The sequence below is a fragment of the Spodoptera frugiperda genome, chromosome 17, assembly GCF_023101765.2.
Source record: "Spodoptera frugiperda isolate SF20-4 chromosome 17, AGI-APGP_CSIRO_Sfru_2.0, whole genome shotgun sequence".
NCBI lineage: Eukaryota > Metazoa > Arthropoda > Insecta > Lepidoptera > Noctuidae > Spodoptera > Spodoptera frugiperda.
Window position 1 is genome coordinate 5,647,941 of NC_064228.1, and position 12,838 is coordinate 5,660,778.

At 35.0% G+C, this 12,838-nt stretch overlaps 1 protein-coding gene across 3 annotated transcripts in view; it reads left to right on the forward strand.

Moving 5' to 3' along the window:
• The first annotated feature begins 6,880 nt into the window (after positions 1–6,880).
• Positions 6,881–12,838, forward strand: part of LOC118276605 (nephrin-like) — a 477,612-nt gene continuing 471,654 nt past the window's right edge. For all 3 annotated transcript variants that reach the window (XM_050699883.1, XM_050699882.1, XM_050699885.1), the window contains exon 1: positions 6,881–7,150. The gene's annotated coding sequence lies outside the window, so the exon portion shown is untranslated. The remainder of the gene's footprint in view (positions 7,151–12,838) is intronic.

The following is a 12,838-nucleotide window of genomic DNA, read 5'->3' on the forward strand; positions in this document are numbered from 1 at the left end:
ACAAGAAGCGTTACAAGTGCGTTACCGCCGTCTGAATTTAAGGGTTGTTGGGGAATCGGGGATTGGGAAGGGGCGAATTGGGCCTCCGGCAACCTCACTCACACAACGAAACACAACGCAAGCGTTGTTTCACGTCAGTTATCTGTGAGGCCGTGGTATCACTCCGGTCGAACCGGCCCATTCGTGCCGAAGCATGGCTCTCCCACACTTAAAATGTTTAAGTATTTGGGAGGTCAATGTCCACTGTTCATTAGTGGATGTCTTGTGGCTGATATATGTGATGAAGAAGAACAGTAAATAGCTTACTCTTGAAGTCAATATCAATGTCAATGCAAGAAAGAAAGAAGAAGAAAGAAACTATACAACACCAATCGTAGCTGTTAAAATAGCACTCAGACTACGGAATATAAAGCCAAACTCAATATCGTCTAGTTTATTCAATATCCACGCAATACGGATGCAATGTGCGCTAGTGTTGCTACTCAAGAGGACGAAATTTTACAATATCAATGTCGATCGATCAGAATTGGATTCAAGAGCAAGTTCAGTGATGTTAGGTAGACATAAAAACATTAGTTGTAAATCTTGTCCCACACTAGGATTTACTCCTGTGTCGTGTGTGCGTACAAACATACAAGTTCACATACACATCACACCGAGACCCGGAACAATCTATGGAAAAATCTATCAAAGAGTTGTACCGTGCGGGAATCGAACCCGCGACACGTTGCACGGCAGCCAGTTGCCCGGCCACCGCGCCAACCGTGCAGTCAAATTTAGACTGTCTATAGCTTATTGAGAATTTAAAGCATCACAAAGAAATAGGTTATCATTTTTAAAGGCCCAGATTTGGATGCTGTGTTAAAATTATTTGAATGTGGAAAGCTCAAATTAGATCTGTAGGTTCCTTAAGATAAGCGTCCACAGGCCCCATCGCACGCATCGTACGCATTGAATGCATCGCATGTAAGCATTGCCGATGATGCGGTCAACACGATACGGATCAGTGGACACAATTGTATGAGTTTCTATACAAGACAACATAAAATCCGTTGCATGCGATGCGTACGATGCGAGCCTATGGACGCGTACCTTTAAAGAAAAAATCTCGGAATTTCTACAGCAAAAGTAAAAAAAAGAAAACTATTTTTAAGCGCCTACCAAGTCTCTCGCATATACTATACTATAGTTGCTTATAAGTTCTTTATATATTTTTTTGTTCTGTGGTCAACTTCAATTGTGTTAGATAAATTCTATTTGGCACTGGCTGCCAATAAATCATTTCTCGTTGTAGTGCCGCCAAAACAATAAAACTGGACAAGCGCGAGTCGGGTTTTCGAATAAAATTGAGCTAGGGTTTTATATCGATTTAATTATTTATTTTTATATCGATATAAATATAGTGTGGGAGAGTCATGCTTCGGCACGAATGGGCCGGCTCGACCGGAGTGATACCACGGCCGAGCAGAAAACCGACGTGAAACAACGCTTGCGTTGTGTTTCGATGTCTTACCAATCCCCGATTCCCCAACAGCCATTAAATTCCTAACCCCCAAAAGTCTGGTAACGCACTTCTAACGCCACTGGTGTTTTGGGTGTACCTGGGTGGCGGGGATTGTTTACCATCGGGTCAGGGTGACCTGTCTGCACGTTTCCCGTATGTTAAATAAAAAACCCACAACAACCCTTAAATGCCTACACCCTAAAAGGGCCATAACACACCTATAGAGCCTCTGGTGTTTCGGGTGTCCATGTGCGACGGCGATTGCTTACCATCAGGTGATCCGTATGCTCGTTTACCGGCTTATACCATAAACAAAAATAAGGCGATTTCTTAATGACAACCTTTAAATGGAGCTGATCATAAAGTACATTGGTATTACAAAACTACAAATGTTTCTCTGTCACACCTTCGATTTAATAGGAGGTATTAATAACAGAGTTGTCGTGTTATTCACAACTCTATATGATTAATGACAATCCAATGTAAAACAGATATCTCAATATCTAAGCGTATTTATTAAAGGTTGACCGCAAAAACTGAACCTCTAGTAATAAATTGTAACTTTTTCTGTTCACAAATTGATCAATAAAATGTTTTAATTCAGTGATATGAGTATATGAGTCAATCTATTGGACGTTAATAGAGATTGATTGGCCGTTGTCTTCTATGAATAAAAAATGTTTTACGTAGACTAGTTACTGTCTACACGCTTATTGCTATTGGGCATAATAATAATAATTCTACTCCACCTCCATTCATACAGTGAGACTGTGATTTTTTAATAGTATAGGCCGGTAAACGAGCGTACCGATCACCTGATGGTAAACAATCGCCGCCGCCCATGGACACTAGAGGCGTTACAAGTGCAAGTGTTGAAAAGTTGCAATAGGAATTTAAGGGTTGTTAGGGAATCGGGGATTGGAAAGATTGAGGAGAGGGGTAATTAGGCCTACCGGATACCTCACTTACACAACGCAAGCGTTGTTTCACGTCGGTTTTCTGTGGGCCCGTGGTATCACTCCGGTCGAGCCGGCCCATTCGTGCCGAAGCATGGCTCTCCTACACTTCAGCTACGTTTTGATTTGTCATCAATCAATACGACCACGATGAAACGGTTAAATAAGGTCAAGTACCTATCAGAAGTACCTACCTACATTAATTGTATAGGTAAGTTAAGTACGGAAGCAGGAAATCCATGGAAAAAGAAAGGGGAACGTAAATGTAAATAAGATTATTGGTACTCATTCTAATAAGGATGATGTTTCTTCAGTCGCTAACCAAATACATACCATAATTCATATTATATTTTTTTTTTTGTGGTATTAGCCGGTAAACGAACAGACATGGATATGATGTTAAGAAATTGCCGCCGCCCAAAGATCCCGTAACACCAGAGGCGTTACAAGTGCGTTGAATCTATTTCAACTTCTCAATTAGGAAGCAATATAAAAACAGGTAATTAAAATACTTACCTAAACAAATTAATCGGGCTTGTTTAAGTTGAATTTTATATAAGTAACGTATATTTTAGGTAAGTAGGTAGAGTCTACGTGATCTAAAATATAGGTTGAAATTGTATGTAAAATACCGATATTTTGTTACGTAGGTATTTACATATCAATACATACATAACGTAGGTACCTACTTATTTTTAGTACATATTTACAAACCAGAAGTCTGTAAAAAATAACAAAAATAACTAGAAATATATACCTTCTGATTCCTTGGTATTTGCCTAACTTGAGACATTCCATGATTACTTAAAACGATTTCTTAGTAATGATTTTGTTCCGAAAACAAATTGCTAAGGATTCGGTTCAGTAACCAGTAAAATAAAATGACTCTGAGTATGGCACCATACCTACTGAGTACAATATTATTGTAACTATTAAAATAAGTAAATACCTAGAATAGTACTAGAAAACAATTTCGTTGTCATATTAACGTTACGATTTTTACGACGAAAATCCAACAGCTAGCCAACGGCAAGCGACAGTACCTAACTGAAGCAAATAGAGTTAGGCACAGGTCGATGAAATTGCACAAAAACTAATCGATAAATTCTATTAAACGAAATCGTTTCATCGGAAAACTACTCGAGTTATGATATATTATTAATTAAACAAGACTATGTGGGTTGAATATACTTGTAGGGCATGAAATTCCAAGAAAATTATTTCTTACAAATATTGTAGGTAATAGAATTTTGTATCTGCTAACATTTACACAGAGTTATTATTTGCTGTTAGCTAATGTCACCGACTTCGTCTGTGTGGAATTTAAAAGATTTCTATTTATTTATTTGTTTATACACTTTATTGTACACCATAAAACTAAAATATTATGAAAAACGATTTGTGTACATTGCGATTTCTTACAGACAACCTATACACGGAGCCAGTAATCAGGAGTCGGGGAAAAAGGGGGTCGTCAAGTTTACAATAATTTAATACCCAATCCATACATATACTACCAACAAATACTAGAAATAATACATAAACTGGGATAATATACTATACATGTGTGTATTTTCTAGGCTACAATAGGTTGTAAAATTAGTAACTAAAGAGTGAAGTAATATTCTATTTCAAGTTTTTTTAACTGAGGTAAGTATTGAGCGCGCCTCGCTGCAATGATTCCTATCAAATTGGTACAAAAATTGTTCTATAATAAACTATTGCAAGCCCTAAATCTGTCACTCAAAGAAAGATGAGTATTCCAATTGTGAATTAATTTGGAGCCAATTCTGTGTAAACAAACCAACAATCAATTCGTTCCTCCATTAGTGTAGTAGTTTCCTTCGCACAAGAAATAAATTAGAATAGAAATTGAAAATGTAACTTGAGAATATCTAGCTCGTTCTTCTAGGAATTTACATTTTCAGATGAGCAACTAACTTCAGTAAAGAATCGACAGACTGATAGACAATTTTATTGCATTCTATTTTAGAGTCTCTTCGTTGGGTTGGATATTAGAAATCGATGCTTGACTTTGACTTACTCAAATATTTTTGTGACATAATTATCTAGAACATTCTTTGATATTTTGGTGTCATTTTGTATTATTATTATTTTGTACTATGTTTGAAATTGCATTAACCTATTCACAAGTCAAGTTTGTAGGTAAAATAAAACTATGTTTGAAATTGCATTAACCTATTCACAAGTCAAGTTTGTAGGTAAAAGCGGACCTGTTCAGATGGCAGCACGCATGTGTCAGTTTACAATCAGCTCAGCTGACGGCTGTTGCTGAATGATCCGACGAACAACACCAACCAAAAGAACATTTGGGTAGGCCACACAAATGCTCAAACTGTCAGAATTTTTTAATTATGTTGAACTTAGAAACAACAATCGTATTGTCACGCCTTTTTATCCCACAAAGGGTAGGCAGAGGTACACATTACGGCACGTAATGCCACAGTACAATTGTATATCCACTTGCGAGGCAACAGTCATTATATTAATTTCTTTTATAGGTCCCGGATGTAATAAGGGCTGAACCTATTAGGCAGAGGCCATATACCTGACATCCAATTCCATGTAATAAGACATATACCTGACATAATCCAGCTACTACTGAGAAAGTTCGAAACATCAAAGAACGCAGAGGAGTACTTTGCTCGATCCGGGAATCGAGCCCGAGACCCCTTGCCCGGCAATCGCACTTGCGACCTCTCGACCAACAAGACAGTAACAAAAACTTATATTGATTTAGATTTTTTTTGTTTATGTTCAAGAGTAACAATTTTGGTCTCCATAGAAATCTCGACATGGATAAAATGTACACTTCGGCCAATCTCTGTTGGGTAAAACCTTAGTAATAGCAAAGTGAGTTTATTGTGGTATCCCTGGTAACCGCGACGACAAGTTAAATGTCCTGGAAGTCATAAGAATGGTAAGTTTAGAGCACCTAGTCAGCTGGTAACAGTTAAAGGTCTTTGGGTCACCAGTTAACTACGTATGTTTATATATTTTATGTTATTCTTAAACTTAATTATTACCTACATAATATTTTATAAGTTAATATTGAATTTTAGTTTAGTGTTGTAGTCTTAAATGGTCTTTAGTTTCAATGACTGAACTATTGGCAACTGGGTGCCATGCAACGTGTGGCGGGTTCGATTCTCGGACGGAGCAACTTTTTGCGTGATCCACAAATTGTTGTTTCGGGTTTGGGTGTCATATTTATGTGGACTTGTATGTTTGTAATCGCACCCACGATACAGGAGAAAATCCCAGTGTCAGGCAATGTTAAAAAAAATATAATTATATTGAGTATTTACTATGTGTAATATAAGTTAAATCATTACCTTCATCTAATTCTTTGATAAACGTAGCTGCCATAACATTACATGGAAATAAAACAAATTCAGTTGAGCACCATGATTAATTTAATTTACTATTTTACTACATAATTCAATTGACCTAGAGTGGGGCAACATTATTAAGAATAAATATCTTTCCACGAAAACCTTTTGACTTCATCCATTTTAATGATAGTATCCCAAACTGCTCACTGCAAAAATAACGGCATAATACCTATAGTTTTACAAAACATAACATAAATAAAACACAACATAATTTAATAAATATTTATAACTTTCGAACAACCGGGTCCCTCCAAGCAAAACTACTGAACCGAAATCGACAAGGTGTAAATCGATTGCCTGCCACCCGGGACATACCTACATAAGTGTATTTTTAGTCACAAATGACATAATTATAAATGTTTTGTATCTGTACCTAAATTCGGTACCTCACCTTTTCGTGGAAATCACAATTTATATTCTAGGCAAGTGTTCTAGCCACAAAATAATTAAAAACGTATTTAAAATGTTGAAATTGTTTTCTGCTCTAGATTATTATTCGAGAAATGGAAAACTGTTATTTCTGATTTAATAACTACTTTCTGAGTCCAAAAAATAGTAGGCACATTATATACACACCGTAGTAGTTATATTTTTGTTTGTAGCTAATGTTAGGTATAAGCAAATAAATAGTAGGTAGGTCTAACAAAATATAATTTTATTTTTATAATGAAAATATTTATTAATATTAATTTACATATAAAAACTAGCTTCTTACAACCCTACACAAGTTAACTAGGTAAACAAAATGATTTATAAAAGTGCTTCTCACTTTAAAAAAGTGTAATCGAATAATTCATACTACAACACTCGAATAAAATTAACAAATCGTGAAACAAATTCATTAATTAAAGACATTAACAGCTTGTATTCATCAGGAAGCCAACAGTTGGTTACACCCTAATTAAAAATTCGAATTTGGAATATCGATAAACACCGCTCTATTTTTTTTTTTTTTGTACGAGCTTACACGATTTCGCTGCGGCGCGCGTCAGTCGAGCCTTCTCGCTCGTGGCGTTTGGGTGTGAGAGAATTTCGCGCGCTCTCTCTCCAAAATTACGTCGCTCGTAAAATTGACGATATACAGATGGATTTCAGTGCAATGTTAAACAGTTTTAAGTTTTAGCTCGCAAATGGAGCGTTTTTATGGAGTTCGGTGTGTGATTAAAATGTTTTATTGTGACGGGATTATGTGAAAAAAGATTTATTGTGGTGTGGTTTGTGTCTAATCCGTGTTAAAGAATTCTGGGTATTACAGTGTCTGTGCAGTATAACAGGTTAGTTTGTTTGAATTGCTAGTTTTAATCTGCGGCTAGGTGTACTAGGTACGTTGATTATTAAAACCAGCCTGACGGACTTGTCATAACGGCGCGTTCAAGAAATATCGGATCATTCCGATCCGTGGTATTGGCCGATAAGGCACGGGAACTGAGATTGTAGCGCTGTTATTTTATTTATTTTGATATCTATAGGCACACAGACGTGTTGACAAGGTACACTGAAATTCGAAAAATATTGTTCGATTTTTAAATTCGTTGAAATTTGAATTTGGAGTGACGGAATGTAACGTTTGCTATCTTTTAAAAGCGTAGGTATCGGTCATTGGATATCCTTGAGGGCGGCTCTTTCTGCGTTATTTCAATTCAATAATCAGAGCGCATTATGCAGTGACAATTTGGCTATCCTAATTTTTTTTCGGTAAAGCGTACACCTAAATGAAATAGGTTTTACAATGTGAATATTCTACTATAGTATGTAGGTATCTTCAATCTTGTACCATAGTAATTACATATTTAAAAGGCTACCCCACCCTGCTTCGTGATGGTAAAACCAAATACCTACCTACCTAATTCTCATAAAACTAAACACAGTACGCGGAAATTCTACCAACATAAATTCAATTTTCTATTTTATTAATAACATCGATGCCCGGATACAAAGTGCATTCAATCGTTGTTTTATTCAAATTTTAAGTAGTTATTTGTTAATATGGAAACGGAATTTCTCCGTATTTGTAGGCATTTATTACTAGAAACGGGTAGATAATTGTAGGATAGATACAAGATAGGCTGATCAGCGATCAGTGAAACCTCAACAAGACTTTTATACCTACAAAACGGCTGCAAATAGGAACAAAAATAGGTACACTATGCTCACCTAATTATACCTAAGTCCTAGGTATAAAAATACCAACATTTTTAACAAAAAGAACGCTATATTATCCTAATTGTATCTCATTAGTGTTGTTCTTGTTTTTCTAGCTGTTAAAATGCTTCGTTTAATTTCATAAATAATATTATTACGAGTTTAGACGTAGGTAGCCATTTTAATGTCGTTTCGTTTTACTCTATTACTAATGCTACACGGGTAGGCACGCAGCCTTTTAATCTTTCACCTGTATTCTAAGAAATCTATGGACGTAAAGGAACGGAGGAAATATATTTTCGATACAATACAATCATACAACAAACAAAGTTGATTTTCTTATGGATTTACGGATCAAAGTCATTTTTTGATCAAAACCTTGGCTTAGCTAAGTCTTAACGATTTGCGATGGTGTTTTTTTTTCTATATTTTAAGTCTCAACTAGGGGTACTATCTTTTTACGATAATTAAAGTATATTTAGTGAGAAGAAGAAAAATAAACAGTAGGTAGGTAGTTATTTTACAAAAAATGAACTGTAGGTAGTTATTACATAGAATCAGGCGTTACTTTGTAGAAATCCATTCTACACTAACAATAAATTAGATTTTTAGTTTAGATATCTATAAGCGGAATAAAAACTAAAAACCTAAGCTAAAAACCGTTGTGTGTAGTTTAGTTTCCTTTTTATTTTTTAAAGACGCGGTTTTGTGTTTCTAGCGCAACTTATCAATTTCGAGTCATTTTAAAACGCTTCATTCATAAGCCTTGCTACAGTCGAAATTGCAATTAAAATAAATAAACAGCTTATTTTTTATTACTTAAATTAATTGAAGCTCTATTTCTGTCTTCTCGCCACTGCATTTATTACTTACTGAAAAACGATTTAGTTACATTGATACTGAAAGTGAAAACAGTATTTTGTATACTTTATTTTTATTTAACAGTAAAAAGTGTCGTGAAAAAGTAGTAAGTGTAAGGCACTTTTGAACGTCGAAGCAAATATTAAAAATGTCTGTCAGTCGGTCAGTCCTCTAGTGAAGCTAGTTATTTTTTCGTTCCGAAGTATAAATTCCTATGGAGAAGAACGAGCAAGAAACTCCATAGGTTACTATTTTACAATCAGATTCACAATACAATTCTTGGTTACATTGTTTCGATTTTCGAATAGGTATCGACCATAGATATAATAAAGAAGGTTTTAATATTCCTGTTGTACCGATGAATAAAACATTCGTTATATTCTCAAAGACAACTATCGAGTGTATTCTGTTGTTTTTTAATTTTCCGTTTTCCCGAAAAGTAAATTCCGTCTACTGAATTTCCGTTTGAACAGTGCTCCGTTGTTAAATTCGTAAAAAGTTTCGAACTGACGAAATCTAGATTTCATTATTACGTCTAGAATCTAGATAGTTATGGAGTGCATGAATGGATATTTTAGTTTATAATAATCTAGGTAGGTATTTATGTACGTAGTGATACAATGATGAAAAATTTTAGTGAATCGTGCAAAAATTTCTTCTGTCACATTTTTCTCCTCAATAAAAGGGTAGATGACTAATTTTCATTTTAAATCCGTCTTGTAGATTATTTTAAAATATTAGACACTTATTTATTATTTTCTTACGGAAACAAATACTTTCGAAAATATATCGATTTGAAATGTCGCGTGTCGTCAATTTTAGATACATTTTATAACATATTTGTGCTCCTGAACTTTGATTCGTTTTATCTAAGTAACTATGATAAAATAAAAAATACGTGTCTAATATTTTTTCATTACCTAACTGACGGACTAAATAGATTTTTAATTTTCATACCCCGTCATCATCCCAATTACTTAGTCTTATCTAGGTTTATGCGGAACATAAGTGGGGAGTGGGGAGTGTAGGGATATGCCTACTTGGTCAGAACATTCCAGCCAAAACGACATCCTTGGACATACCCGCTGTCAAACTTTTCGGTTTCCTAGCAGTCCCTAAACTAACTAGGTAGGTACCATTACATAATCTATGAATAGTTATTAAATTTAGTTACGGGTATCTAGAATATAAATAGGTAATGATATAAAGCAGCAACTCAAAAACTTATTGTTAATTTCGTCAGATTAAGATCGATTAATTATTATTGACTTCTATCAACACATCAAAATTAACATGATGTAATGACTACAAAACTTACCGCCGTATTCAGAGTCACTTAGTCCTTAGCAATTCTTTTCGATACAAAATCGTTACTAAGGAATAGTTTAAGTACGGTAGTTAGTTAGTTATTCATTAAATCTGAGCGCGGCAGTTAACTCTGTTTTATCTAAGTATTATAACCTTATAATATGACAAAATAAAAAATACGTGTCTAATATATTTTATTATTATCAAAGTCAAAGTCAAAGTCAAAGCATTTATTTCAATTAATCCTAAATTAGGCACTTTTGAAACGTCAAATTGAATTGTCCGTCAGTCTGTCTGTCAGTGAAGCTAGGCGCTCGTTCCAAAGTGTTGCTTCGAATGGAGAAGAACGAGCAAGAAACTCCATCGTTACTCTTTTCAAAAAATGTTTTTTACAATATCTCTGATACATTATTTGATCATTTACCTATTGTCTATATATGTAGGAACAATGTAACGACAATACGACGTCAAAACTATGGGACAATAAAACCAATTTGTAAAGAATATAAATTAAAAAAGCGGGTTGTTTCAAACATAGTGCCCACATATGTACACTTACAATTTTGAAATAATGCTTCTATACAAATAAAAAATAATCTTTAATTTAATTTTTCAAATAAAAAAATAATAAATAACTGCTTGATGCCACAGGATCCCTAGACTACATTGGAATAAATTACTACTTTAATTTAACGTGTAACTAGTGATCGTCTTAGAGCATTGTCTAGTGTGAGCGAGTGTCCAGTGGAGCCGGACCAACATGCTGCCACACATTTTTATCTTCAATATAATCTGACAGTTTATAATATGCCTGTTTACACAGTTCACGCTTTATACAAGATTTAAATTTTTTCTCGTTCAGATTCAGTATGGTGGTTGGTAGTTTATTGTAACACTTAACACAAAATCCCATGAAGGATTTCTGCACTTTGGACAATCGGAATTGCGGTATAGCTAACTTATTTTTACCTCTCGTATTAAAATTGTGTCTGCCGCTTCTTTTTTCAAACAATTGTTGATTTTTTCTCACGTACATAATATTTTCGTAAATGAATTGAGAAGGCACTGTAAGAATGTTTATAGTTTTAAATAGTTCTCTCAAAGATTCGCGACGGGGCAAGTTATATATTGCTCGAATAGCTCGCTTTTGCAAAATAAAAATTGATTCTACATCCGCAGCTCGCCCCCACAGCAAAATGCCGTAAGACATTATGCTGTGAAAATAACTAAAATAAACAAGCCTTGCCGTACCTACGTCCGTTAGCTGCCTAATCTGTCTAACTGCATAAGCAGCTGAGCTTAGTCTCCCCGAAAGTGCTTTTATATGGGGCCCCCATTGCAATCTGTCATCTAATGTGATACCCAAAAATACAGTCTCCTTAACAAATTCCAACTTTTGTCCGTTCAAAGCAACATAACATTCGTTATTTTGTACGTTTGGCAAGCAAAATTTAACACATTTGGTTTTTCTCTCATTAAGCGCCAAGTTATTAATAGTAAACCACTCATAGACTCGAAGAATGGAGCTGTTCACGTCGTCAAAATTATTCGTACGTCGACCTATTTTAAAAATCAGTGATGTATCATCTGCAAACAGAACCATTTTTGGTTCATTTTCGAATATGAGTGGCAAATCGTTTATGTACACTAAAAAGAGGAAAGGACCCAATATTGAACCTTGAGGAACGCCCATTTTTATCTCAGACCCTTGTGAATTAACACCGTTAATATGAACTTTTAGCTGCCTATCTCCTAGATATGATTTCAATAGACGGAGCGCAGTGTTTCTAATCCCGTAATGATTCAACTTCAGCAAAAGTGTCTCGTGGTCAACGCAATCAAATGCTTTTGAGAGGTCACAAAAAACACCTATGGCATCCTGTGCTTCCTCCCAGGCACCAAATATTTCTTTCATTAAAGTAACACCGGCGTCAGTTGTACAACGACCTTTAGTGAAACCATACTGCTGATGGTGGAAGATGGAGTTTTTATTAAAATGATGAAGCATCTGAGACAGTATCAACTTTTCAAACACTTTGCTAAGGACCGGCAAAATAGATACAGGCCTATAATTATTAGGTTCTGTGGTTTCGCCGCTTTTAAATAGTGGGATAACCTTGCTATATTTCATAAGGTCAGGAAAAACACCGTCATCTATACTTTTATTAAAAATCATAGCCAGATAGGGCGCTATAGTTTGAATAATTGTTTTGCAGACTTTCACTGATAGTCCCCAAAGATCTTCAGTTGATTTTATTTTAATTTCTTTAAAGACCTTTACGATCTCTAGAGGATTCGTATATTGAAAAATAAAGTCATGTTGACATGATTTTACATTTTTTTAAGCAAACTAGCTGAGCTTTTATCTAACTGACGGACTTAATAGATTTTTAATTTTCATACCCTGTCAGAGTCATAGAAAGTCAAGAGCAACGTCACGCCTTTTATTCCCGACTAGCGACCCGCCCCAGCTTCGCATGGGTGCAATGGTGATATATTATAACTGTATTATACATAAAAACCTTCCTCATGAGTTACTCTATCTATTAAAAAAACCGCATCAAAATCCGTTGCGTAGTTTTAAAGATTTAAGCGTTCATAGGGACATACAACATGACAGAAAAAGCGACTTTGTTTTATACTATGTAGTG